Source organism: Paramisgurnus dabryanus, chromosome 3 (genome assembly GCF_030506205.2).
Source record: "Paramisgurnus dabryanus chromosome 3, PD_genome_1.1, whole genome shotgun sequence".
In the NCBI taxonomy this organism is placed as follows: Eukaryota; Metazoa; Chordata; class Actinopteri; order Cypriniformes; family Cobitidae; genus Paramisgurnus; species Paramisgurnus dabryanus.
The window spans coordinates 20,802,214-20,829,761 of record NC_133339.1 but is presented as its reverse complement, the minus strand read 5'-3'; the positions used below and the strand labels follow the sequence as shown (position 1 = coordinate 20,829,761).

The 27,548-nt window shown below is 38.1% G+C and overlaps 1 protein-coding gene across 1 annotated transcript in view; it reads left to right on the top strand.

Annotated features, from left to right (window-relative positions):
* The first annotated feature begins 2,559 nt into the window (after nucleotides 1-2,559).
* tanc2a (tetratricopeptide repeat, ankyrin repeat and coiled-coil containing 2a) overlaps nucleotides 2,560-27,548 on the top strand; it is a 147,824-nt gene continuing 122,835 nt past the window's right edge. Inside the window, exon 1 of the mRNA XM_065252741.2 lies at nucleotides 2,560-2,853. The gene's annotated coding sequence lies outside the window, so the exon portion shown is untranslated. The remainder of the gene's footprint in view (nucleotides 2,854-27,548) is intronic.

Below are 27,548 nucleotides of genomic sequence, written 5' to 3'. Positions count from 1 at the left end.
CACTTAAAAATAAACAAAGAGTTTCAATATTTTTCCTATTTAAAATTAGACTCTTTGTTAGTTATATTGTGTACTAAGACCGTTGCGATTTTCTAGGCCGATATCGCTAGGAACTATACTCTCATTCTGGGATAATAGTCAACGACCGTGCTGCCGTAACATGGCTGCAGCAGGTGTTACGGCAGCAACACCTGCTCTTTGGTAAAAAGAGTCAAGGTTTAAATGGGAAAAATATTGAAACTCTTTGGTTATTTTTGAGCTCGATGTTAATGGTCAAATCAGATTAAATGGATTATGCTAAGCTATGCTAAAAGTGTTATCGCCAGATGCGGAGATCAGCTGAATGGATTTCAAAACAGTAAAAATCTAATGTTTAACTCTCAGGGAGCTTGAAAATGAGCAATTTTTTTTTTTTAAAGTGGAGTGTCCCTTTAAAGGATAGTTATGTCAACTTATCACAAGCAAAAACTTAAATGAATAGGTTGAATTGACTTGTAAAACCAAGTTGTTTTTAACATCATGCTGTGTAGTGCAGTTTTCTTCAGAAAATAAAAAAACATTGTGTGATTTTTTTGTAATTTAATAGAGATTTTTCAGAATTGTATTTATAACCACATCCTGTAACTATTCGCCTAGCTTTTTATCTCAACTCAAATCATGACATCATCTAAGGTTCATCTCAAATTAAATATCATGATGAGTCCAGCATTTTATTTTTAATATTGCATACTTGGACTGCATGCCTGAGCATGAATTAAAGTCAACAAATTTAATTCTTTAACTGCCTTAATAAAACAATTTTCGCATTTCTGACTTGAAATTATTCCAACGAATTTTAGCTGAGCCAAGGCTGATACTAACTGAGAAAATCATAATGTCCCCATAGCATTTGAATAGCAACCACTGGATCTGTGAGAGATCACTGAACCCACCGCCGTATAAAAGCTAACTGCATAAAGTCTACAACAGTGAAAGCCCATGACATATCTGAGGCGGGCAAAATGGGTAAATGTGATCGGAAACGTTTTGTTTGCTGCATTAAATTCCCTTCCATTTACTGGCCCTTTCCGCCGTCTCATAGGGTCTGCCAGCAAACCCATCCACATGACATATCAATCAGACCAGTTAGACTTTTACTCAATTAAGTGTTGGCACTAAGCAACTAGAAATCTAATCTATTTCGCATTAGGCGGTTTCTTTGTTAATGCTTTGTCCAATGTATTCGACAAGCCTTGCCTTGCCTTGCCATGCTAGAGCTCATTTCAGTTGTGTATTCTTACATTTTTCTGTTTGTGATCAAATATGAAAACACAAATATTTGTGTATAACCAGACAGCAAATACAAAGAGGGTAATTGTTATTGTGTTATGCTAATATACTGCATATCTTTTACATATACAGTAACTGAGGAACAGTATTAGTTTCAGCTACAGGTTACAGGTCCTTGCTCACATTTATTGCATCCTTGTGTATTGATGAGTCCAGAAATGCATTATAGTGCTTCTAATGAATGCAGAAACTATTTTTTTAAACTAAATAAATAAGCATTGTTTTTTTCTTATCACAAACACATATTTACCAAAATTAGAGAAGTAAAAATGCAGAAGTTCAGCAAGTTAATGTGTGCTCATTGTATATTCAAAAGTTTTTTTTTAAGATGTAGTAATAAAGTGAACCTTCTCTGTGGGAGTATATTCAGAATGAATGGCTGTATTGTGATCTAAAATATGACAAGTGGGCCAGAAGTGGATCGCTAACATGGAAGATATTTCAGGAGAGCAACGGAAAATTGGATATACACATGGATGCAAGTAACATTAGTTAATAAGCCAGCAATAAATGCTTATAAGAGATGTTTACATCAAAGACAAATTTGTGCATTTTTAGTATATTTTATTCAAACAAAAACCCTTATAGAGCACGACCTTGCGTAAATCTTCCATTTAGTTACCAAAAAGCTTGATTTTTCTGCAAGCACAGAAACACATTTATGCTTTAGTGTGCATTTTAGTTTTTTTTTTTATAAATGTTATCATAACAAAACGTGAAATGGTGTAAAAATGCAAAGATTTGTAATAGGTTGGCTTTAACATAGACATGGGATCAAATTAATTACATGATGACAGAAGAAAGCAAAAGAAACAACACATCTTATAAACAAACAAATTGGTACTGTAGAGCAGCACAATAGCAGTGCAAAGGTCATGGGGTCAACTACACTGTACACATTAAATGTATAGCCTAAATGACTGTAAGTTGCTTTGAAAGAAAGTGTTTGCCAAATACATAAATGTAATGCAATGTATGCCTAAACAAATAAATAAAAGTCCCCTTCTAATTACATTCAATTTTGAATATTTCATTATTTAGTCTATATATAAAAAATGCTCCGCATAAAAATAGTTATGTTGAAGTATAAATACTTAAGCATTGTTTATCAGTTAAACTGCTTCACAGTTGCAGACGTACTGTACTGGAGGTGCCGGCCCCGCCCACTTATTAATAATCCAACTTGGCCCTGCCCACCATGCGCAGAAACTGTTGCAGGGAGGGCGCCATCAGAGCGCTCGCGGCGTCTCAGCTAATATCACAGTCGCGCTGCCACGGTTTATACACACAGATCTCTGTGTTTGCGACAGGACCACGTTTCTACATAAAACAAACCGTTTACATTTTCTACATACGCGATACGTACGACAGCCAGGAGTTACGTCCGTCGGGCTATTTCATGAGGAAAACAGTGTCGCGCGGCGGCTTTGCGCTTGGAAACGGTGTTCATACTGTATCTACAGCGGCTACACGGACATCACCGCAGCAGACCCGTATCATTACAGCACTGGGAGGAAACGACGGGTAAGTCCGATCTCCAGATAATTATGTGATAGTATATGCGACGTGTTTACGTATGGACCGAGCTAACTTAAATCACGCGTCGTTTTAAGTGGGGTTCGTTCATCGCGTTTGAATCAATGAACCAGAACATCAGCGATTATTTACCACAACGTATAACACACGCTGGTCAAAAACAATGATAGGCAGAGACGTTCAGTTCTTTTAAAATTAATGTATGTATCTGCATGTTTATTCAAACGGAAATTCTATTGTATTTGGCAACACAGTAGCGCGTGCAGTGTTTATGGATCAGACACGCTCTCTCAGACGCGTGGCAGGTTTGGTGCGTTGCACTGTTATTATGATTTGCGCATTTAATGTAAACATCTTAGTCCGTCTGGTTCGTGTTATTGTATTATTGAATATACTGATAGTGTCCTTTAAAGTCCCGGTTTGTTTGTCATGTTATAATTTAAATGCCGCCTCGAACCTTATGGGTTTTGTACGGGAAACAGTCCTTATGTGCCTGCCATCATTATTGTAAGCATTCATGCAGTTATTGGGTGTGCATGCATAATCTATGCGGGTAAGTAGATCTCTCTATATCAGCATGTGGGAATTCAGACCATAACTGTGTGCATTGAGGTCCATGTAGCATATCTTTTGATCATTGTTTGTGTTTGAAGATCACACGTTTAACCACCACCCACCTTTGACAGGTGTGAACTTTTGCTAAAGTATTTCCCTAAAATCATTATCTGCCCAGATGTATTGGTTTTGGGTTTAATGTAATAGCGCTGCGTGTGAGTTCCTTTTGATGTTTTATTTTTTTCCAAGTCTGCTTTCATTTCCTAGCATCACTGGAGGTAACCAACACCCATGATTATTTTTGGGGCTAATTAGCACTAATGCACAATCCTGTGTTTTACTGACGTTTTAGTAAATTATGTTCGGTCAGGCTCACACACATACATTCTCAGGAGTGATTAGTATTCTTAATGTATATTTCTACATGATTGACTGTCCATAATAGCTGTGGAGGTTCCCTGTGCCGTCTGGGTTTTGGGGACTTGAGGCCTTTCGCTGAAAATCATCACACATGAGAATTTTCCTCACTGGTGTGGGGGGGGCATCAGTGAGAAAATCATCCCATCATAATTAAATGCTGTAAATTGATTCAACGGCTGGCCGTTACGGCGCGTGTATGAGAAAGATGAATAGGCCCAGGGGTGCATAACCAAACACCAGTGAAGTAGAGGAACTTCTGCTCTTGTTTTAAGTACAGAAGTATTTGACACGGGTATATTTTTTGAAGCGCGATACATTTTAAATTAAATTCAGGATTAAGGGCGGACACGAAGGGCCAGGAGGGACTAATAGATTTGACACCATTTAAATTGGTTTTTCCAAGGTTACATTTTTCGAAAATGTTGTTTTGACCCCGAATGTGATGTGGCTTTATTCTCTTCTGATGAAATCTTAGAGCTTTGTCTATTTTTATATATTTTCTTCTGCGCAACTGAAGCGTTCTCTAAAGTTTTGGCACCATTGATACACTAGGCTATGTCCGAAACCGCCTACTTCCATACTATATAGGCGAAAAGTGCCCAGATAACCTACTTCTTCCGGTAAAACTCAGAAGTGTTCATTAAATGGACACTTTTCTATCCTTTGAGCCCCTGGGAGAGGAGTTATCCAATAAAGAAGAAGAAGGAGGAGAGACGTTGCTTTATTCAAAAATGACCAAAAGCGGTAACGCAGCTCTATTCAAATGCAAATACATATATTAAACAGCTGTTCCTTGTGTTTAAATTGCGCTTGTGTAACGTCATTCCAGTTAACGACTAATTTATGACGACGTGTGTCACGTGATGTATCAACATGGGGGATCTAGTACGTCCGAATTCATTCATATTATCCATATTCATACTATATAGTACTTACTGTTTAAAGGGTTGATGAGTAGGTACTTCATCTAATTCAGTACCCACTGTCACATCTTGCGATTTCAGACACAGCCTAAGTTTGATCTAAAAGTGGCTGTCCTGTTTACGTTGAGTGCTCCTCTGACTGTATCAGGTATTTCTTTTTTACCTTCATTTACATTTATGCATTTGAAGAACGCTTTTACCTAAAGCGACTTGCAGTGCGTTCAATCTATACATTTTCAGTATGTGTGTTTTCTCGGATCAAACCTGTGACCTTTGCAAAACAGTCCTTTACCAATTGAGCTACAGATCTATTAATCTCATTCACATAATTTAATAAAAGCATCCGGTGTCATCCGCTAGTTATTAGAGGATCAGACCAGAGGGTCCGTCGTCAAGGCAACGTGTCACCACAAAGCCGTGCATGCCAGGTGTTGCTTTTTAACATTGGTCCCTTTGAAGCTTCCGCACCCCTATGGGGACCTTTTATAGGGTCTGTTTTCTTGAGTTTTAGCTGGACGTGGCCAGGCACACATTGTCTGTCTCTGCTTGCCATATGAGCATAGCCAGGCTGTTGGATGGGTGCGGGTCAGTTAATATGCCTTTTGAAGTTTAGGGTTTGTGTTGTGAACCCCATGGATGGACTGCTTGGATTAACTCATTTTGCCTCTGTGGATTTGATCAATTAGGGCAGGCGGGATGTGCGAAATAGAAGGTGGAGCCTTTAAAGAAGAGGCGGGGTTTGGTTTGTACAGAGTCTGGGGTCACCTTAATTATGCGAGAAGCAGCAGATGTAGGGTAGCTTAGTTTGGAGTGCAGCTGCGGAGACCCAGTGATTAAAACGCATTGAAATGTCTTGCCTCATCTACCGCCATGCTTCGTAGTTCTGTGCCCCGATGACATCTTCATTTTTTGCCTTAGATGTCATGCATTGCTTACACAGTAGTGCATGGGGCTATTTTTAAACAATCTCTATTTTAAGGACTTATCCACAAAAATGGCATTAATTCAGTCATCCCCCTTATTAGGATACTCAATCATGCCTGTCTTGGACAACCAGAAAAATGCTGAGCCTGAAAATAAACCAATCAGGTACCAGACACGCTTTTCTGGTGGTTTGTGTTTCATGGATACCATCCTGCCGCCACCACCCCAAAAATACAGATGGTTTACAAACCTCATCATGTAGATGTTTGTTGCAGTGGCTGATCCTAGACCAGTTTTTATCCTGTCATTTTAAAGAAGCAGCACAGTTTAACAAGGGTAACCAAGGATAACCCCAGTGCTGTCTGAAGCATCTACAAACATTTATTATCTAATTTTGAGATTTTAATAATCTGTTTTTTAGTGGCATTCATCATATTATGGAATAATAGCACTGCACATTGACTGAGGAAGTCGGTCCAGGAAGTCTGGTTCATCCAACGCACACCAGGACCTGCAGATCCATGTTTGTTTAGGCTTACTGCCGTGCCATTGTCCTCTGTTGGTTTATCCAGCGTTGGTGAGTTTGTTCCATGGAGACCAGACACAAGGGAGTTTTCTTTAGGAAAACTTATACATATAAGCGGGTTTCATCCTGTCTTTTCCCAAAGCGGGCATTTGTATTAAAGCAGGCTCACGACATCCATTGATGTGTACAGTAGTGCTTATTAATAAGTGTCTATTGACATCCCAAAGGTTTTGGTTTGGCTGTCGTTATTGTTGTGTTGGTGGTAGAAGAAAAACCCAGTGTCTTGGGTTTAAATCTGGCCATTATTTGTAAGAATCCATATGATGGGAAAAGCTCTTTGTGTAATGGGTTTCATGCTGAATGCTCAAGCTTTTCACACCTCTGTTTGCAGCCACAGACACCCTCCAAGCCCATAAAAATGGCTGCAGGGATTCAGGGAAACAGAAGCAAGGGTGTTCATTTAAGATTGACTGACTTGAATGCTTTCATTGCCCATACGATTTAGGAAAAATGGCCTGCATGATGAAAAGAGCTGCATGATGCTTTAATAGGTTTGCATTATTAAACTACATCTTTTGCTACACTCCTGTCATCATTATGAGCAAAACACATTTTTATGAAAAATGAAAAGGTTGACTTTAATGAGGAAGCCCGCTCTCTGAGTATCATATTGTTTTAATGCTGCAGTAATCCTTGCCGTTTTGTGTGCTTAAACAAAAGCGCATTGTTACCCGAGAGCAAGCTCTCTTTGTTGCTGTTCATAAGGAACCAAGTGTAAATACAAGCGCCTTTAACCGAAGCCACTTCATTTGCCTGATGTATTTGCCTATCGAGTCAGGTTTGTAGACTTGTAAACTCGGCAACCTGTGTGACTGTGTGTTTGTTCAGGAACGACACCCTGTAGTTCCCACGCATTTATAGACTTTAATTGTTAAGTGGATTTTACCTGCAAATGCACCCTACCTGTGTGTCCACCACAGTTTATCCCTTTTAAATAATTTTTTTCCTTTTGAGAATGTATCAAATCCATAAAAAGAGCACCCTATTTCATTTCTAAAAAACAACATTATTTTGTGTATTTTGTATAATAAAATGTGTTTGCGTGGTTTATGTTTAAAAAACACATTATTTTCCATAAATCGTACATTTTTATAGCTCCAGATTTCACTCTCTTCCTGAAAGTGCTGTGTCCCTGATTGGCCAGCTAATCTGTTCGTTGTGATGCGCCTGAATACCTCTGACGTCAGCAGGAAATGTGACGCTCCTTACCATGTTTGATAGATTCGGTTGCTGACAGAAGTTAACTTACAGGCTGTGAGTCTTATGCTGTGTTACACCAGCCGCGGTAGAGTGATTTCAATGTTAAGTCAATGTGAAGATGCGCGTCTGAAGGTCTCGCGGCGCGGATAACGCGTTTGGCGCGGCGCGGTAGACGCAATTCCGCCTCATTCGCGCGTCTAGTTTCAGGGCTCCAGACTGCCACCAAATGGTGGCATTTTGCCACTGAATTTTACATCCAGTCGCACATGTGCGACCAGTAAATTTGACCTTTTTTTTTGATGTGGCACTGAATTTGAAAACAGCACATTATAGTTTCTGCATCTATCATTAAAGTATTTATAAGTAATACAGTGGAAATTAGTAGAAATGTGAATATTTGGTTAGCATGTTGATTTACGGTGTGTGCCCCTAAATTTTCTGGTTGTGCCCCTAAAATTTTCAGTTGGGGGCCACTGTGCTCCTAGTGAAAAAAGTTAGTCTAGAGCCCTGAGTTTGGCGTGGTAATGCGCGAATGGTGCTTTTTGTGCATTTTGTGTTTGACGCAAATTTGCGGCTGACACCCGAGTTGAATAATTTGAACTTTGCTGGTTTTTCGCGCTGTGTTAACCAATCCGGAGCCTGTTTGCTGCTGTGGCGTCAGCCCCGCCCGGAGTCACTCATTCAGCATGAAGGCTTGATATCGTCCGTGAGAAGTCACCCCGAGCTATATGATACAAGTTCTTATTTCTATAGAGACAGGAATAAAAAGGACCTTGCTTGGTAGAATGTCAGGGAGGACATTGGGCAACCTGGTAAGTTGTAAATACACATTTCACTTTTGAGTCACGTGACGTTTATCGAACCGCGCCGTTTATTTCCCCCCTATTGTAAGGTGACTAAATACAAACCGGTAACTCTCTCGATAAATGCACAATCAACATCAGCCATTCTGCAAACAGACAACCGCATAGCACTTGCCCCTTCCACAAGAAGCGGATTTTGCCTTTGACGCCCGTCAAATGCTTGCTTTTTCCGCGTGTCTACTGCGTTCTAGACACACGAATGCATTTAAACTGTTCAAGTGGCAAACTAGGCGCGGTAGACATGATTTTGACGCCTAAAGCGCGGTTGTTGTAAGCGCAGCATTAAGCAGGAGGAATTGTGATAATCTCAGTCTTGTCCACATCATCAATCCAAGGAAGTAAACTGTTGCCTACAATCCGTGTGTTTGTTGTAGTCCAAGAATAGAGATTTACATTGGAGATGATAACTCGCGTCATCGTTTACCTTGTGGTTTGTAAATTTTGCATATCGTTAGCATGCACTAATACACACTTACACACCAAAGGAAATTTTTAACTGTGAATCGGACAATAGGTGCTCTTTAAAAAGAAAAAATTTGGTGCATTCCAGATCTGAACCTGCATCGTGTATGAGCACCACAGCTTAATGTATCTTTAACGCTTGTGTTAAGGCCATGGTTCAGACAGTGACATTGACTTCAGCGAAACCTTTAATAAAGTAGACATGCTGTAAACCTCAGAATATGTATCATGTCGCAGGTAACGCACTTTCCCTATAATGTTCGAGGCAGAGTTGTGCCCCTGTGAAGACTGGGACAGCGGTACTGTCACCTCCGATGTATGGTGTGATAGGAGCCCTGTGATTTGATATGATGGCTCTTTGACTCCGTTTCCTCTCTTTGTTTTGCACGCATCATCTCCCTCTTGGCATGGTGTTGTGTTAAATGCGTGCCTGTGTGCTTATCATACTGCAGCTGTGTGTGTGTGTGCGTGTTGAAGAAACTGCAGGATTCACCTCTGATCTGACAGCCTTTCACTGTGAATGAAGCCAACCACCCAGAGAAGTTCTGTGCAGTGTGAAGTCTATTATAACGAAGACTTAGAGCTCCAGCTGTTTGCATGCGAGTAAGGATTTTTTAGACATAAACACACTGAGGCTGGGTGATGTACAGTAGCTAAAAAAGTATGTCTTGCACCTGTATAACAAAAGCTGGCCTACACAGTAAAAAAAAGATAAAAAATGGCAGTGCTCTTACCAAATGTACCTTTGAGGCTGTTAACACTTGGCATTAACATGCGTTTTCGTCGATTGGATCACAAGTGGACGACGTTAATGCCAGGTGTAAACAGTGTTCAAAACGTTTTAAACGTGTCCACTTTCGACCACTTTCAACCACATCCAGAGGTAGTCGAAACCACTTTCGATCGGATCGCTTTGGAGTTGCGGAACGCAATGTGGTTGAATGTGTTCGAACAGCCACATGCGACCGCCTTTTCTCCACCCGTTTATCTAATCTGAGGTATTAAACACAAGTTTTACGTCTTTTTTGACTTCTGGCGTGAATATACGGTGAACAGCGCTATCTTTAGCCTTACATTGATAAAACTACTGCGGGTGTTCTCCGTAGTTTCGTTTTGAAAGCGTGAAAATCGCGCGATCCTATTTCATCAATTGCGCTGAAAATTCAGAGAAAGCTCCAACATATAAACGCACAAAACTCTGTGCAGCATGTTTACTTGCTAAACAAGCAGCGGACTCCGACATAATATTAGTTTGCGTCCATATAAACTCATAATTACTCCCGCTCGGGTTTGAATGACAGCAGAGAGACTCGCCCACCGTCTCACAGACCACCCCCTTACAGTATTCAGGACAGAAGCGGTCGAAAGTGGACAAAAGAGACGGATTTAAATACCAGGTGTAAAAGTAATGTGTCTCTCTCTTCCACTTGTGATCCGATCGATGAAAACACATCTTAATACCAAGTGTAAACAGCCCCTTTGAGGCACTTATACCTTTGAGGTACTAATATGCACTTTTTGGTACCAATATGTACCTTTGAAGTAGGGGTGAGCGGGGCACAAACGAACGCAGGGTTAATTGTAACACAGCTACTTTACATATTTATACAGAGCCGAGCAATCTGTGCCTTTGGTATTGAACAAAGACGTTTTTGGAGACCTGAAAGTAAATTTCATCATCTTATGTTTTTTTTTTTTCTGAGTTGGGTGTGAAAGTCACCAAATACAACCTTATCCCACCCTGTCTTGTTACCTGTCTTTGAAATGTCTTTCTGAAAATGTGGTGGCATGATGTTTTGCAAATATATCAATAATGGAATGCAATGTTTGTAAATCGACAATTTCAATTTGGTGCATTCACAATTTTATTATTAACAGGCAAATAATATTTACTAAGTGACCTGTGCTGGCAAAATAAGTTGAAATAAGCATTTTTTTTTTAAATGTGTTATTTATATTTGGATATTCTCTATAAAAAAACTTCAAAACGATGTATGATTTGTTGGAATTAGTGAGTGTAATACATAGTTATTTTTAAATTTTTAGTATTTTTCAGATTATCATTCTTTCCCACACCTATTTAACCCATAAGGAGCACTTATGTATTTATCATATTTAAGTAATTACATACATTTTCTATTAGTATAAAGTCACACCTGCATACTATCTCACATTCGCTGACTGTGGCTTTAATTTCTGCTGACTTGTGTGACTCTGGCTGTTGGTCAAACGAAGGCTGGCGTCTGACCGATGCTGAAAAAATCATTGCTGCTCACTTAAAGCCGTTTTGTTCTTTGTTTTGACCACTGCTCCACAATCAGCCATTGAAACCAGAAGTTGACCAAGCAGAACCGAAAGGAGAAGTGGAGGGTTTTCAAACATGCGTGCTGTAAATCTGTATTGGTCTGTTGTGTCAGACAGTCTGAGTCATTGTTGAGGCAGATGTCTGTCCGGTGACCTTTGACCCTTTTGCTTGAGGACACAGTAACCACCCTGTGCAGAAGAGGCTGTTAAACCACTGCCTGTTTTGCATTTTATGAGTTTTGGGATGGGGGCTCACTTTAATTTACATACAGATTGTTTACTTGATTTGTCTTATCTGCAGACTTCGTTTTTGCATCTTGCACTTCTCTTAAACTGGCTTTGTGTGTGTGCAACTGTGCGTGTGTCTACTTTTAATTCTAATAGTCTTTAAATATGCCGCTTATCAGTCTAGTTTTCTTCTGTTCATCATTAAAGCTAATAAACCATTACAAAGAGTCCAGCTGGTTACAGCAGTGAATGAGGTGCGTGAACACTGCAGAATGTCACAGACAACATATAACTGTGCTCGTAACCTCTTTCACTCATGTAATGAGTAGAACAGGATATTCGAAAAAGTTTTTTCTTTAGCAATTAAATTGTGAACAAGTGTCTCTCTGTGACAAGCAGTTGCAGTGAAAGCGTTAATTACATTATGAAGGCTTGGTGACATCACTTAAAAAAGGAGTTACAAAGGCATAGTGTACTATTATTTATAAATCAAAGATTACACAAACACATTGTTTCTCTTTGGAACTTTGTGCACTGATGAATCATTTTACAGTAAGTCCAAGATGTGTGTCAAAAGTATATGGCGTTTTCTATGACGTATTGAAGTAGAGTTTGCGCGAGTAGATAACATACAAAGTCAACAAAAAGACGTTAATAGACTCAAATGTGTGACGAGTGATGTGAATTGGGTGGCACAATAGCCACAAACATGCAATTTCGCGCAAGTTTAAAAAATGTAAATGGGGGAATTTGAATGACGCATTGCCATACAAGCAAAATGCTTATCGACATGTCTGGTTTGACACATCCGGTTGAATTAGATTCGAAAATGAAGGAGAGCATTGTTTTCGTTTGCACAAGTTACGTGAAAAACAAGTTATCCCACAAGATATCTAGACTAAGTAACGCATCGCAAATATTCGCTTCACTATAAGTGTTGTTGTATATTTGACGCTCAATTGGTGGAGCATTGCATTTGCATTTCAAACTTTTTTTTCAGCCGAACCTCCTTTACCTAAATTAGCACAAGATACGTGAAAAACAAGTTATCCCACAAGATATCTAGACTAAGTAACGCATCGCAAATATTCGCTTCACTATAAGTGTTGTAGTATATTGACGCTCAATTGGTGGAGCATTGCATTTGCATTTCAAACTTTTTTTTCAGCCAAACCTCCTTACCTAAATTAGCACAAGATACGTGAAAAACAAGTTATCCCACAAGATATCTAGACTGAGTAATTTATAATAAAAATATAGCACATTGGATATCTAAAGCACCTTGCATATTTTTGCACTTTATTTATTTTTATCCATTTTTCATTTAACAAGTTTTTATCAGTAGTATTTAACATAGTTAATGTTATTATTACCTTTATCTGGTAATTTTTGTAGTAGTGTAATGGTCACATGACCTGCACATTAAACAAACAAAATATATATTTTGTTAGAAAAAACCTACTTTGTTAGTAATTTATTTATTGTTAATGTTTTATTTTTATTTTTTTAAAACATTGGGGTTTCCGAACCCCAATTTGGGAAACCATATAAGTCACTCAAAGGTTGCGTTTCGATTTGCCACACAAGACACAACCAATTAAAATGTATTTACTAAATATCATGAATAGGTGATTCTTGTGAAATTAGACTTATGAGGTGTCATGAAACATTTTGATAAAAAAAGAAAATGCAAACAAAGAGTATCAAAATAGGAAGCATACAGTTACAAACATCTCTTCGTGTACTATTTTGCACATGATTTCAAATGACATCATAAACAATTTTGTTTTTTTTCCACATTTAAGAGGAAAATGTTCATTACCGCAATGTGTCCATGACTGGATTTGGGTTCTTTGACATGGAAAAAATTATAATTAAAAAATCTAAAAAAATTAAACAGCTTCAGTGCATGTTATACTATAAACATTTACAGTAAAGAAACATGTGGTATTTGCTGATCATCGGTAAATGTAGAGACAATAATAAGGAATTTAAATGTGTCCAAGAACAATTTTCTCATCCACCGCAACAATTTTCAATCATTGTTTAAGCCCTCAAGGAACTAACATTTTAAAAAAAAATAGTTTGAAGGGATATAATTGACTGTGACACTCAAGATGGCTACCAGTTGAAATTTTGTTTGTCATAGTACCTAGACAACTTTTTAGTTCTCATTACCGAAAGTGAGTTTGTAAATGCATATATTGAATGCAATATCATGTTGCGGTAATGATCATTTTTGCTAATGATAATCTAAAAAATGTAAATAATTCTTTAGGAAATATTTTTTAAATCCTCTAAAAATAAAAGTTATAGTAAGTTCAGACCTTAACTTTATATGTGCATAAAAATGGCTTCAAGGGCTTTTAAAAATTCTGATGCTGGACACCTTCTAAATCTGGATCTGGACCCAAATGTAATTTGTATACATAAGATGATTGGTCATACATATAAATGCCAAAAACAGCTAAAACGCAATTTGTCCTTTATCTAATTCTAATACTTGTCAAAACAAATAAATAAAAGCTTACGTGATGTAGTTTTTAATGCAGCGATGACCTTCAGACACACACAGAAGCCACTGTCATGAGTATTATTGTTCTCTTCATGCATTCAAGTGTTTTCGAAATTAGACACCCTTGCCCTCTGCTGTCTTTTCCCTCTTTGGCTATAACGCCAAATGAAGGAACAGCAAGGGAATGGCAGCCACTGCTTCTGTTCTATGCAACACCAGAAAGGTTTTCTTTATTAAAGAGCCAAAAGTGTTGACTCTCTCATACCGTAAAACATCTGTTTCCTCTGAAGATAATCTTAGGCTTACATGATCCTCAAACGGACAGCTGTTTCACTATGTGAATGTGAATGGACTGATATATGGCTTTCATGTCGAAGTCTCCATTGGGAAATGTCCAGACGAGATAGCTTATATCATCTCTGTGTCTACAACATTGGTAGATATGCTAAGAGCACTGGCTCAGCAACACTCTTTTAGCCCCAATGCTTTAGATCATTGTCATTATGAAGTTAATGCTAGAGAGCTACTGTTGGTGATGGTACTGTATGATTCACACATAATACCACATTTACTTCTGTAACACCTGAGGCCTGGATTACATTTCAAGAAGTGTTATGGATTTTATGTGATTAAAACGTGTACAAGTCTTTTATTGGATCTACTGCACCATTTTTGGTTGATGTCACTGTATGTGCACTTATATGGTTTCTTTTGTAAACAGTGCTGTTTGAGAGATTTGTAGCCGAAAAGCTTTCATGAAATGCGGACAGGCTAGGACTTGGATATTTGCTTGCAAAATGCAAGCCATACAAAAGACTGCACATGAAATGTAATTGGGCATCACTTTCACCCTGCTCATGTTTAATTCCTTGATTCAGCTGATGCACCGCCCCTTTCTCCAACGCTGGGGGAGCATGTGCTGTTTATTATGCTTTCAAATAAAGAGCCAGGCCCTCCATGTCCTCATTCTGTCTTTTTCAGTGGGAGAGAGACTAATCAGCCTCTTCTGCTCCACATCCACAGGACGGAGGGAGGTCCATGATACAATGTTGTGTGAATGGCCATCATCACCCTCCGCAAACGGTTTGTGCGGTTGAGATTATATGACAGGGTTTTCTGTGCACTTTTTTACTAGAAGTACTGACAAAGCTCATACATACTTTAAAAAAAAGATGTGTTCATTTTTTACACACTTTTTTGGGGGCTAAAAGTAATAACAAAATGTGATGTTCAAATAATACTGTAAAACAATAAAAACTCCTGGTGGCTTGAATTTGTTGTCCTTATGCTGCATTTACACCAACCACGGTAGAGGCGTGAAGCGCGAGTGATTTCAATGTTAAGTCAATGTGAAGACGCGTTGACGCGCGTCAGGAGGTCCCGCGGCGCGGAAGAGGCTTTCGCGCGTGAAGCTCGTGCGAAAGGCGCGAATTGAGCGTTGTGCGCGGTACGCACGGTAAGCGCGAATGGTGCTTTTTGTGCATCTTGCGGTTCACGCGAATTTGCGGCTGACGCCCGAGTTGAAAATTTTTTACTTTGGCAGAATTTTGCCCCGCGTTAACCAATCAGGAGCCTGCTTGCTGCTGTGGTGGCAGCCCCGCCCGGAGTCACTTATTCAACCAACGCTTGATATTGGTCATAAGCAGTCACGGAGCTATACCACACAAGTTCTTATTTCTATAGAGGAGACAGGAATAAAAAGGACCTCGCTTGGAAGAGTGTCAGTGAGGACATTGGGCAACCTGGTAGTTGTAATACACACTTCACTTTTGAGTCACGTGACGTTTATCGACCCGCACCGTTTATTTTTCCCCCTATAGTATGGTTACCAAATACAAACTGGTAACTCTCTCGATAAATGCACAATCAACATCAGTCATTTTGCAAACAGACAACCGCATAGCACTTGACCCTCCCACAAGAAGCGGAGTTTGCCTCTGACGCGCGTCAAATGCTTGCTTTTTCCGCGCGTCAACTCCGCTCTACATGCGCGAATGTATCCAAATTGTTCAAGCGGCAATCCACACGCGGTAGACGCGATTTTGACGCCCGAAACGCGGTTGGTGTAAACTCAGGATTACATCCACATACTGCACAGGTTTTGGTGATTTCCCGTTCAGAGACGTAAAAGCGGAGTAAGTCTTGGGTTGGGTTCGTCTGCCGGCTAACTTCAAGTTGACTTGAGTTGATTTGAGAGCAGGTTGAGCGGTAAAAGAAGTTATTAAGCTTGTTCAACTTCAAGCGGCGCCGCAAGAATCGACAGCCGGATGACGTCAAAGTATCGCGAGAGCGATACGCGAAATCATACAGAGGATTTTGCTTCTAAATCGCTCTCGTGGAACCTTGACGTCATCCGGCTGTCGGTTCTTGCGGCGCCGCATGAAGTCGAACAAACCTGAAGGTGGTTGGTGGGTGGAGCTAATGACTCAGTTTCGCGCAGTGCATTATGGTTAATTGAGTCCATCAAAGACCGTTATGAAAATTCCGCTTCAACACACTAATCATCGTGCAAATTTCTTTTTTTTTCTCATGTAAAAAGCAAAATGGACATAAATTAACCGCGATAACAGGCTAAAATGTCTAGGGTTCAATTCCGCTTTAAATTACTAAATTAATTTTACAATCTTACATTTAGGCATTTAGGAGATGTTTTTCCAGAGCGACTTACAAAAGTAAGGAAAAACAGTCGAGCAATTCATCTTAGCAAGGCAAAAGTAGGGCTGCCTAATGATTAGTCACGACTATTTGTTTGCAGAATAAAAGTTTTTGTTTACATAATTATTATACACAGGACATTAACAAATATTATGTGTATATAAATACAAACGCATGTATATATAATTTTAAGGAAAAAATATTCGATAATAAATATTTATATTATATAATTTATATGTAAATAAATATACAAATGTTTATACAGATGCAAATATTTCTTAAATATATACAGGCATGTGTGTGCATTTATATATGCATTATTATTATACACATTACACACACATTTAATATGTAAAAAACATTTATTCTGCAAACGATTCGTTCAAAAATGTGGTCAATATCCTAATAAATTCATATTTAACTAGTGACATACGTGCACCGTCGTTCATCCAATTCTTCTTCCGTGCACTTAAAGGCAGGGTGCATGATTTCTGAAAGCCAATGTTGACATTTGAAATCACCTTAACAAACACACCCCTACCTTCTTTTGATAGACCCACCCCACACTTACGCAACCAGGCAACAATGTTGGTTAGTAGACATGCCCCTACATCAATGGAAAGCTTATTTATTCAACTTTCAGATGATGTTTAAATTTCAATATATATTGTGGTCCAGGGTCACATATCTATATATGTTGTGTGTGTATAAATGCCTTTCTTATTACAGTAAACTATGATGAGAGCTTAATATTGTGAGGCCATAGTGAATTTGTGGCTGATATTGTTGTTTAACTACAAATACAACCAAAAACTTGTGGCTACTATATTTAAACCATGTTAAATTTTCATAACACTTAACCATCCCCATTTATAATGTAGATGTCTGTGTGCTATTATTTTGAAAATTTCTATCAACGAAGTGCTGACCCTGTAAAGCCCAACCTGCGCCTCACAGGAGTCTTACTGTGCCTCACAGGAACTGGTGGATTCCTGCACTACGTTGGATTATTAATGAGTGTCTAGCTGAGACGGAGAAAACACAACCCCAAGAGCACACACGTTCAGTGAGATGGGGAGGGAGTGGCGGAGAGTGCAGGAAACATTAAGAGACAATTGGTAGATAAAGAGAGGAGGAATTGGAATCGACGATCGAAAGGGAAAGAAAGAGCGTATCACGATAATAAAGAGATAAAGGGGTCGAATGTGCTACAAAGCTGATAAAATGGATTGCTGTGAAATGCTAAAAATAGTTGGATGCACGTAGCGCGTACACGGGCTAGTCAACGACTAAGTGCCCCTCGGGCAGGTGTGACGACAGTGACTATGTAAATAAGCTGGTGGTAATAAAACATTCTGTGTATGTATGTATGTTTACGGGTGTGTCGCTGTGCCTGGAGGTGGTAGAGAGTAAGAACTGGCTGCACAGTTGTACGTTGTTTACACAAGCTTCAATAAATGTTTCTGACTGCCTTTGTTAGCATGCACAAAGGAAACACAGCTACTTCATGGATGAATCTAAAACATTTATGAGTTTTCATTCTGTATCATCTCATTATAACCGATGTTGTTTGTATTACTGTTGTGGATTAATGCTTTCAAATTCAATGCTCTCTGGAATCATGTCAGAATGTGTCGAGTACGATCCGTCTGCTGTCTGTAACCTCCAGAGGCTTTGAAAGCACAACCCAGTTACTTCAAACAACATGTTTTTTTGTGTTTTTTTAAGAAAGTAAACATGTAGTTTTGCCACACACACACACACACACACACACACACAAGCTGTGTTTCTATTACAAATTTGCGCAAAACTTTAGTGATATTGTTTAAAAGTCGACAAAAAACTTTGGAAATGATGGCATTTCCATTAACCGTTGATATGCGACTGAAACAACATAGTTTTTTCTCTCGCAATAAATGTTTACCAATATCACATTAGTGATAACGTGATCAAACAAACACATTAGCAGCATTTCCATTACAGATTTGCGCAAAAAAACTATTACGAAATTATGGCATTTCCATTAACCGATGATATGCCACTAAAACAGGTTTTCCTCTTGCGATAAATCATTCTAAACATAACGTCGACTGATGTTGATGTTATCACTAATGTGATATTAATAAACATCACATAAGTGATAACGTGATCACACAAACACATTAGCTGCGTTTCCATTAAAGATTTGCGCAAAACTTTAGCGTTATTTTTTTTTAAATGTCGCCAAAAAACTATTACGAAACGATAGCTTTCCATTAACTGATGATATGTGACTGAAGCACAGTTTTGTCTCTCCCGATAAATCATTCTAAACATAACGTCGACTGATATTGATATGTTAACTAATGTTACATTAGTAATAACGTGATCACACAAACACATTAGCTGTGTTTCCATTACAGATTTGCGCAAAACTTTAGTGATATTTTTTAAATGTCGACAATAAACTATTGCGAAATGATAGCTTTCCATAAACTGATGATATGCGACTGAAACGTAGTTTTTTCTCTTACGATAAAACATTCAAAACATAACATTGATGGATGTTGGTGTGTTTACTTATATCACACTAGTGATATTGTGATCATAAAAACACATTAGCTGTGTTTTCATTACAGATTTGTTGGGAAACTTCAGCAATATTTTTACATATTTTTTACAATATTTTAACATAGTTTTTCCTCTTGCGATAAATCGATGTTGATATGTTTACTAATATAACATCCACCGCAATAGGCATTATTTTTAATCAATGTAAGAGTATTGTGCAAAAGAAAAGCCCCTCATACTTTGGAGCCGCAATTGGTGTTTCTTGGAGGTAATAGTACATTATTTTAAATCAAAAGAGATGTAGGGTGTTATCCAGATATTATTGGCAAGGAAAGCCTTTTATACTTGGGAGCAGACACGTATTAAGGTGTTTTAGGGAGGTTTTAGTACATACCGCGTCATCTTCAAATGATGATTGTTATTTGCTTACATCAGGCGTCCTGGAAATCCGAATTTCATTGCGTTTTGCTAAATACACCCCTTTCTGAAAATGCACCTCATGCAACCGTAAAAAATGTGTTGTTATATATTGAAGTTTTTGCGAAATTGACATGTTTCCATTGACCATATTTTCAATTCGCAATGTTAATTTGCACTATTTAAAGTTCCACGAGTCTTTGAAGACTGTAATTAGCAAAACCTTGTTCACATGCATTTTTCCTACTGCATGTACATAAACATACACCGTTATGTTTGAGGTCTTTCAGAGAAAAATGAATGAGAGTTATTTATCTATCTATCCCTGAAGGGTGCTTCATGTTAGTCGCTAGTTAGATGTTTGCCGTCATTGCACTTGCCTAGCTTGGAAATGACTAATAAAACTCTTAAATCTTAAACGTCTTTGAGCATAAATGTCTTCAGAGTTACTGTCTCATTACGTTCCTTCTTCACACGTTGCTTGCACAAATGCATTAGTGAATAAATGATCCAGATCTACAGCTTAGACGCAGGCGCATCATGAAATGCCTTTCCATTCGGTTCCTGTTTTCTGGATAATGGTTTGCTGCTTTCATATGATTTAGTTTTTGTGTAATTTTATGGGACTAGTTTCAGGTGTTGCACACGCAGAGCATTATTTTGTAGATTCATGATGTACACGTCATCGTCTGTGTGGTTAATGTCAACATGATGTCATTGCCTGAGGCTGGATTAGCAGACTGCGCATTGCTGCAGTGTATGCACATGTAGGTATACTGTGCATGTATTTCGTCTGTGCACTCGGTGATAGGATTGTCTTTCTTGTTATTGACTGAATGGTCAAATGTTGATGTTTTTTGGTAACGTGATCATTTAAACAACACACTCTTTCTGTGTCACTTCCTTTTTACTTTGTTCATTTGTATTTATTTGTGTCTGACAGTGTTCCAGTAAGCTTGCCACACCGGTTTAACGGTCACGACGGGCGAGTTGATGACATAATTTTCATTTTTTTGGTGATCTAAGCCTTTAATTACAGATTAAGAACTTTTAAATGTCAACCGCGTGCAAGGACATCAGAAAGTAAAGTAGAGCCGCATGACATTAAAAGAAATATTCAATATGCAAAATTTGCTAACTAACGTGATATACGAAATAAAATCATATGAAATTATATAAAAATATGTTTAAAAACTAAAAATTTGAGATAAGAAAGCATTTTTCTGAATATAGTCTGCATTGGCATACTGTAAAAATTGTTATTCATAACTTCTTCAGGTATTCAAATTATTCAGTTATTGCCATTCACAGCGATATGCATATTTCAATACGTACATTTGTGACTTTCCATAATTTCAATATATCCTGCAGCGCTACTGGAGAAAAGAGATAAAGAGAAAAACAAAGAGAAAATAAGGCAGGGCATATAGGAAGACAAACAGAGGAAGAGAAAAGCAGAGAGTTTGAGGCACTGTTGTAAACGGTCACCTTCAGGCACTCGGACACATTGTTTTAATAAAGCGTGTATGTTTGTGTGTGCATGTGCATAACTGTGCCTTTGTGTTTGTTTGTCTCCGTGTGTGTATTTTAACTACGTGCCAGACCTGAAGATTCTTATGCAGGCTCTCCAGTATGAGCCTTGAGGGTTGATAACATCTGGACCGGCTCAAATCATCGCCGTCCTCCCCCACTAGCACCAGCTCACTTTATACTCAGGCTGGGGAATTCATCTCTGTGCCATGGGGGGGAACATTTAACATCTAACACCACAAGGAAATCAAAGCACAGTGGAGCATGAGAATATACCCCATTTCGACTCCACAGAGACACATTTGAAGTGCTAATTGTGTCCCTAACCACTGCAATGTGGTTAGAAAGAGTCAGTGACCATTTCGCTGCCTTTAGTACTGTTATTTCTGGGTCCTAAATTTGAATTTTTGATGCAAATAGGAGCACGGATAGATGAAAGACGAAGCATTTGTAACACATTTAACTTTCGTCGATTTGTAATGTGATATGTTTTTGGGGAAAATTGATATTTGGTTGGATGTAGGCCAGGTTTTATCCACGTTGATATGATTGCTTTGTAAAGCGGTAATGCTTGTCAAGCTACAATATTAAGCTTATAGGTAAATCGTAGGTTGCGAGATATTATAAAATAGTAATAAATTACTAAAATATTGCAAATTTACATATCGGACTGTGAAAATCCATCCCAGGTAGCACAAATACACTGTTTTTCTAGTCAATTTAATCTGCTAAAAGTTTTGATTGTGATAAGTTGACAGTTAATGTGGTATACTGATAAAATGTATAGCTTGTAAATTAAATAAAATTAAATAAAACTTAATATTAAATAAATAATAAATAATATTAAATAAAACGTCTGCCAAATGCATACATGTACATTTAATGCAAATTTTGTGCTGATGTTTGCTTTTATCTCCTGGTTTCAAATACAAGGCTTTAAGGGATAGTTCACATAGTGTTTCCCACAGATCTGAAATTTATGGTGGTAGCCGGTGAAAAGGGCAATCATTAGCCACCGACAAAAAAGTAAATGATGACATAATTTTTGGTTATCTATCCCATTAAGGCTACAGTCCGAGACTAAAACATGTTTGAACTGTCTTAACTGAAAATAATTTGCTGTAAGATGCTAAAATATGCCAGTGCCATTGTTTTGTGGCAAGATACCCACCAGTACCATCTTTTTCTAATGTATGTTTATAAAATATGCTGAATTTAATTAACGCATAGTGGTGGCTTTAGCTAAGCCTTGTCTGTGAAACCAGGCCTATATGTTTTACGCTAGATTAGCTGTCTTTTCCATTTATCTGCATTGATCTCTTTGCAAATCTGCTAATATAAAGAGTCAGTTGTTCTTATCAACTTATGGATTTACTCATCCAAGAGCCAATATATACCTAACACCCTAAAAATTCAATACTGTATGCCTTCAACTGCTGAGATTCTTACATCTAGACTAGAAACACTACTGAAGACTTCTTTTGAATGCTGATATCCTTCTCAATAAAAACTCAGAGAAATACTGTCATAAAATATAGTGAAACGCAAGTTTGAGTTGTTTGATCTAACTTTTGATCTTCCGGAGATGTGACAGCCGTACCTTTCCTAAAACCTTTCATTTCTGTAGGGAATAATAAAATGTCATCATTTTCATTGCTTAGTCTCTTCTTCTTTCTCTCTCGTGTTCGCTACTGGATGGTAAGATTTGTCCTTGCGAGGGGACAGCGCTCTCCACTGTTTCAGCAAACTGTGCTGACTAAAAATACCCTCCAAGCCTTTGGCTCAGCATCTACTGCCCAGTGTGGCTCAGTGAGAGACAACGATACTGAGACCAGAAGTCTTTAAGGGTGGCTGGCTGAGCAATGAAATAAGGGTTTCCTTTTTACATTTTCCTTTTAACTCTACCATCTCTAGATATGATACTTATTTGATAGATGGGGATTGTCATACTGATGACCTTTAAACTACTTTATTAATATGTGATGTAAGTGTTATTAAAATAATAAAAATGTAATGCTGTTTTGTAACCAGGTGTGACATGGCAGCTTTTCAATTTATAAACCCACACTGAAAGTGAAAATTATGTGTGTGAAGAATCACAACCAATCAAAATATATTTATATATATATATATATCATGCTATAAATGCATATTAAGGCTTTTATGAAAAAATAACCTGAATATAAGTCATACATTTAAGTTTTTTTTTCTTAAACCTTGAATGGGCTTACAAATGTTGTTTGTGAAAATGAATTAGTAACATCATAATAAAAACATTAGGAACATTTTAATGATGTAAACGACATGCATGTTGGATGTGCATGTGTGGTTTCCTTCATCACTTAATAAAGGTATCTGTAAGCTTTTTTGGTCCTTGCAATAAAAGGGGTTCCCACAGGTCTTTGAAATCCTTGAAAGTTTGTGAATCTGGGGGGGGGGGTTCAAGGACCTGGGAAGTTTTTGAAAATATCTATACATAGATACAGGTCATTAAAAGTGCTTGAATGCAAGAAGTTTTCTGGGGGGAAAAAATCCATATTATTCCCTGTGTAGCGTAGGATAATATCATAAAAATTCTAGACTTTTTAAGCACCCGTGCTAAACTGTTGGCTTTAAATGCTTTTATCTTTATGCAAATGTTAATTCATACCAAAATGCTTTTCTGCCTAGTGATGTTTGACACATCAAAACGTCTCTGGTTACTATGTACCTGTTGTTCGCTGAGAAGGGAACGAGACGCTGCGTCTCCCTTGCCATACTCCAGCATCCCTGTAACGCCGTCTTTGGCAATGTATTTTAGTAGCGATATACTTCTGGCTCCCGTGTCACCCTGTCTTTGTCATTAAGCCTCACCATTGGTTGAATTTGATATACACATTCAGACGCACTTACCCCTGGAGGCGTCCCCACAGTGTCACCAGTGACGCAGTGCAAGTTCCCTCGAAAGGAAACCGTAACAATGTATCTTAAAAGGTAACACGATTGCTCTCACTTAAAATGTGTCCCCACATTTAGTCCTAGAATTTGCGGGTATTGAAGTCCTTGAAAGGTCCTTGAATTTGAAGTTAACTAAGGTGTGGGAACCTTGAATGAAAGAGCAGCCTTTACCAGAACTGCTGAGGTAATGATAAAACCTTTTACCCCATCTGGTAAATAAGACATTTTTTTATGCAACATTATTTTGAAGTCATCCCAGTTGATAAATCAAAGAATCAGTCGCCTGAAGCAGTGACGCATGCTAATGGCCATGCTAATGAATTCCTAATTGAGTTGTGGAGGCGTTTCTTTTACGCCTGTCCCTAGAAATTAAGACATCTCAGACAAGCACTCGCTACTCCATAGAGGAATATCAACCAGATCATTGTGTCTTACATCAGTGGGACAAATCTGGCAGCATATCAACTAATGGGAATTACAGTAGTGGTTTTAAAGAAATCCATTGCCGTTGTTTTTCAAAAAAAAATTCACAGTTGAAAGTAAATGGGCACATGGTGGAGTTAAGCTCATAAAATATAACATCAATTTTTAAAGTAAAGTATAATAAAATTGTCTATAAATTAGAACATAAAGTTTAAAAAAATCATTTATATTTAGAATTTTTTATCTTACCTTTTACTTTAGCTCTCGAATAAAGTGTGATACGTTTTTGTTTTTGTTTTTTTTGGGGGGGTGAACTGTTCCTTTAAATAAATATAAACCTCATGACTTTTATCAGTAAACTCCATTATGACAACTTGAGGCTTACTCAGGCCAGACTCTGACTGAATTTAATATCTTTGTCACATGACTCATTTCCTTTCTTCGTTGCAAAATCCTCCTTTTCTTATTTCACCGCAGTATATTTACAGTTCACTCATTTCTTGATTTAACTGATTAATTGAATTGTTCATTGTAGCATGGGCTTTCTTGCCTTTGCATGGAATAGGGAATGTTTCTGGTTTTCTTTTTTTTTATATGTGAGATGAATTAATTTATATGACTCGCAGACATAGGTCTAAATATCAGCAGATGTTGTAGATGTGCATGTATGCCAAAGTGTTGAACCTTAAAAAGCAAGCAGGCTCACAGCCCAGTAGTTTCCATTTTTATGTTGTGACCAAGTCTTCACCTTTCTTTGACTTCTTTGTAGAAAGTATGTGCTTGATTAATACATATTTTGCTTGTTTAAATACTGTGTACGTAAAAGCAAGCTGGTCACATTTGCACACCTGGTGTGGAGGTGATGTATCTCATTTCAGTGAAGACGTAGAGACCATGACAATAAAGGCGTTTTGGGTTCGGTAAAGAGAGTAGACACAGGATATTACAATGCCGACTGCCAAGAGCGCAAGATGATTGAGGTGTTATGAAATTAGTGATGGATTAGCAGTTTCCTATTACCACTGTGTGTCATCACTATTTGTTTTGATATTTGCGGTTAGACGTTCGTATGTCCTCAACACGTCAAGACATGAAAAGCGTTGACTAACCTTTTCTGGAGTTTTGAGGAGTAATCTAAACAAGAAGTTTCCCAGAATGTAGGAAAATGTTTCGAATTTTGCAATGAGTGCAAGGGTTACGTTTACCTTAAGTAGTCTTGTCTTGGGATTCTGGGTATTTTCATTGATTTGGTAACACTGCTTTTCTCAAAAAAATGAAAAATCTTTGAAAGATGACTACAAGAAGAACATATTTTTTTGTGTGAAGTAATAAGAAGGTTATCTGATTCTATACATGTGGATCAAGATCCTGCAAGCCTCCTGACTTCCATCTTGACATGTGACCTTTGACCTTTTATCTGAACATACAAGAGTTACAAGGCTGACCTACATTGTTGTTCTGGACTGGGTGTGAAAGTGCGATTTAATGCTTGGTTGTTGGTGCAGTAATGAGTAAGTGATGCAATGAGACGTCATTTAAGAGGCAGAGTTTAGGAAAGAGGTCATTTTTAAAGCGTCACACTTTCAGTTTTTATTAGCCTTAGAAATCCTCCATCCCATTGTTTTGTTTAGCTTCAGGCAAACGCTGTAACTTAATGTACTGAGAACTAAAGCTTCAGATTCCTCTCGTTCCTGTGGAATTCTTTTCACATAGTCGATGGTTTTTCCTGACGGTCTTGAAATAACCAAAAAAATTTACATATTTGGCTTATTTTAAGAAAACGTTTAAATTCTGTTGCTAATGCTTAAATTGATTCCTCGGTCTGAAGCATTTTTTAAATAAATAAATACATAACCACTTTTCACCCAGTAATGCAACAAACGGGTAATTTTGTGCTATTACTTGGACACCAGTCGGTTGTTTGCTAATTTTTTGCTTACTGTAATTAACTCTCCCATTTTCACATTCTGTGCTGCCAAATTATGCAGGCATGTTTGTGTGTGTCATATTCAGAGCACAGTAGCTATTTGACATTATAATGACAGCTACTATTATATGAGACTCTAGTCTAAAAACACAACTTGCATTTTTTCTGCTCTACAGGTCATATGCATTGAAAAAAAAGAAGGTCCAGGGTTAAAGGGGTTGTTCACCCAAAAATATAAATTCTGTCATTATTACTCAACCTCATGTTCCTGCAGAGACATTCACAACAACGTTTTCTTCAACAAACAAGTTCTCATAAATTAATTAAATGAAACAAATCTCCTTTTGAGTAAATTACAATTTTATTTTCTGTGTCAACTGTGTCCCTTTTGTGTCAACAAGTCACTAATGGATACTAAATTTGTTTGTCCTACCCAACTGTTGATCTGATGAAGGCTTTGCTAGTTAATAATCTGACCCCTGATGGGGAAAAGCTAGATTTAAAGGTCCTGTGGCCTGGTGGGTGTCCTTTTAAGCACCCCTTAACCCTGTCTGTCGCCCACTCAGAAAGTCTGAAGGGAAGTCAGGTTTGTGAGGATACTTACAAACCATACTCGCGTAAGCCCTTTTGTTTTGAGAGCTAGGGTCTTATATTTAGCATGTCATGGGTGTGGAAGGGCAGCTGTCTGCCAATGGCTTCTGTTTTGCCCTTTGGGGTGTTAAAGTCGCTTTTCCATTGCATGGTATGACTCACCTCAGCACCATGAAGCTCGGCTCGCTTTGCTTTTCCACAGCTGTTTTGTGCCGCTACAGTATTGTAACAGTTGTGTCGCCTTTACTGCAGTGACATCATCTTAAACGCAATACAATCAAACACGGGAGCAACGGAGCATATAGATGATGTTCTCGATTCTCAACAAGCGGATGTTTTCCACCACTAAATAGGAGTTTGGAAACTTGTGCACCAAAGTACAGACAAGATGACATCCCTGAGTACGGTGCACGAGGGTAAGCTAATCTTGCATTTAACAACAATGCTGGTAGTGAGGATTCTCTCTGACCAATCATTGATCTGTAGTGTTTACATGTCACTACGACTCGCTTGGAACCTCATCCAAGTAACAGGTGAGTAGTATCAGGTACACAAAAGTGAGCTGTACCGCCCCACTACGCAATGGAAAAGCACCAAAAGTCACCCCATACACTCTTTCTAAAAGTTGGATATGATTTGCCAAAAAAGCAAAAACATTACATTAACTAGTCAA